Source organism: Penaeus monodon, chromosome 10 (genome assembly GCF_015228065.2).
Source record: "Penaeus monodon isolate SGIC_2016 chromosome 10, NSTDA_Pmon_1, whole genome shotgun sequence".
Taxonomy (NCBI): Eukaryota; Metazoa; Arthropoda; class Malacostraca; order Decapoda; family Penaeidae; genus Penaeus; species Penaeus monodon.
This window is the reverse complement of record NC_051395.1, coordinates 5,003,858-5,006,357: the sequence shown is the minus strand read 5'-3', so window position 1 is coordinate 5,006,357 and position 2,500 is coordinate 5,003,858. Positions and strand designations below refer to the sequence as shown.

The 2,500-nt window shown below is 39.0% G+C and overlaps 1 protein-coding gene across 1 annotated transcript in view; it reads right to left on the bottom strand.

The window, feature by feature from the left end:
* LOC119577782 (cardioacceleratory peptide receptor-like) overlaps nucleotides 1-2,500 on the bottom strand; it is a 50,421-nt gene that overhangs the window by 44,282 nt on the left and 3,639 nt on the right. The gene's annotated exons all lie outside the window — the stretch shown is intronic.

The following is a 2,500-nucleotide window of genomic DNA, read 5'->3' as shown; positions in this document are numbered from 1 at the left end:
AACATATGAAGCATCCGTGAAAAATGTGAAATATGACAGAATGGAGAAGATCTTGATTTTTCCTTTTTTTTTTTTTACTGCTGTTATTATTTCTATGGTCAACTATTTTGAAGTTTTCATTATAATTTCATTACATTTAAGAAAATAAGATTGTCTGAGGTCGCAACTTAAACATTGTGACAAATTTATCGTGATTTAAGTTATCAATATAATAATGAATGATTACATTATATAGACAAATTCCTTGCTTGAAATTCCCACTACAGGCACACGTTATGTAAGTCTGTCTGTTCATATTATTATTCAGGTATCTATTTCCATATGTAAGAGAGAGAGAGAAGAGAGAGAGAGAGAGAGAGAGAGAGAGAGAGAGAGAGAGAGAGAGAGAGAGAGAGAGAGAGAGAGAGAGAGATTGGGTGAGTGAGTGAGTGAGTGAGTGAGTGAGTTTATCTACTGGAAATACACAGACATGATCACATACCCTCCCCTCACACACACACACACATACACCTTCCCCCCCCCCCCCACACAGAACACTCCCCCCCCCTTAACACCCATTAACCTAACCACCCATCTAAACACATATACACAACCACATACGCACTCCCAGGTATGTGTAAGTAGCTGAGTTTTTCGTTAAGCGATTATTCAGATAAACATTGCCTCCGTTTTGTGTGTACGTGGGCTGGAAATGTTTATAAATACGTTATCCAAAGAAGAGTGGAAGAAGGAGAATGGGAAGAAGAAAGAGAACAATGAAAGAAGAACAATTGGGAGACTAAGAGCAAGAACAAGAATTAGAAGGAAACAAGATAGTGGGAGAAAATAAAGATAAAGGGAAAAATGTGAAATTTAAAAAGAGAAGAAAGAAAAAGAAAGATTAAGAAGAGGAAAGATAGGAAAGGAAAAAGAAAACAAAAGGAACAGATGAATGAGTGAAGAAAAATAAAACCAATAAAGGGTAGAAAGAAAAAGGTAGAAAAAAAGAAAAGAAAAGAAAAGAAAAAACGAAAAAATATGAAAATCATCTAAAAAAAAAAAAAAAAAAAAAAAAAAAAAACAATGTAAAAACGTCGCTAAACACTGTATTACCTTTCTTATTATTGTCTTTCGAAAGAAAATCGGTAAAAAAATATATAAAACATACATAGTACACATAGCAGATACACCCTCATCTTTGAAACTGTGTTAAGAAAACACAGACACACACAGACGAACAGACAAACACCTGCTTGTTTACACTCTATATGTAAAAAAATATAACTATCAACCTTATCGACCGAACAGGTAGAATGGACTACAGAGTTTACGATGAAGTTTAAAGATAGAAAATGTTTTGTTTACGAAGAAGAGATAAATAGAGATGGGGTCGCGGCGTGAGAGGGGTGAGGGAGAGGGACGGATGGGAGGAGGGAGAGAGGGAGAGGAGAAAGGAGGGAGGGAGGAAGGAGAGGGACGGATGGGAGGAGGGAGAGAGGGAGAGGAGAAAGGAGAGAGGAAGGGAGAGGGACGGAAGGAGGGAGAGGAGAGGGGGGAGAGAGAAAGGAGAGAGGAAGGAAAGGGAGAGGGACGGATGGGAGGAGGGAGAGAGGGAGAGGAGAAAGGAGGGAGGAAGGAGAGGGACGGATGGGAGGAGGGAGAGAGGGAGAGGAGAAAGGAGGGAGGGAGGAAGGGAGAGCAACGAATGGGAGGAGAGAGAGGGGGAGAGGATAAAGGAGGGAGGAAGGGAGAGAGAGGGACGAATAGGAGGAGGGAGAGAGGAAGAGGAACGAATGAGTAAAGGAAGGAAGGAAGAGGAAAAAGGAAGAAGGAGAGAAAGAGAGAGAATGGGAAAAGGGAGAGAGGGAGAAGAAAATGGAAGGAGGAAGGGAGGAAAAGGGAAAGGTGAGGGAGTTGGAAATACTCGCCTACATGGCACACAATTACACGGGTCTTTAATTCCGACGGGAAATTATGGGAACGCGTTTAATTGCATCGGAATAATATGAGAAAGGGAGAAAGATAAGAAGACAGATAAAAGAAGGGAAGAAAGGGGAAATACGATACATGTTAAATGAAAGAGAAGAGAGCAAAATCAGTATGCAAATGTGTGATGACAAAGGGTAGAGTATATACACTGTAACTTTTTTTTCCTTTTCTAAAATAAGACTTGACGGAAATTGGTAAAATGACGAAGAAAAATATTTGAAGTGTAATCAAAACACTTTTTTTCTCTCTTTATCTCCACATAATTAACTTACTTGCTTTACAGATAACAGCTAATATCATATTCCGGCGAACAGAACCAGAAGAGTATGAAATTAATGGCTTCAGATCAAAGACAAACGACGTATTTGAGATATCAAAATGTTTGTTTTGGGAAATCGTGAATAACATTGATATACCCGATGATAATATGATGACTGGATATATTTTCCTGCGGTTATGAGTCATTTTTCTCGCCGATTAAATACTGGGTTCGATTAAATACTGAAATCTTTCCTTGTATTGTCGCTGGTTA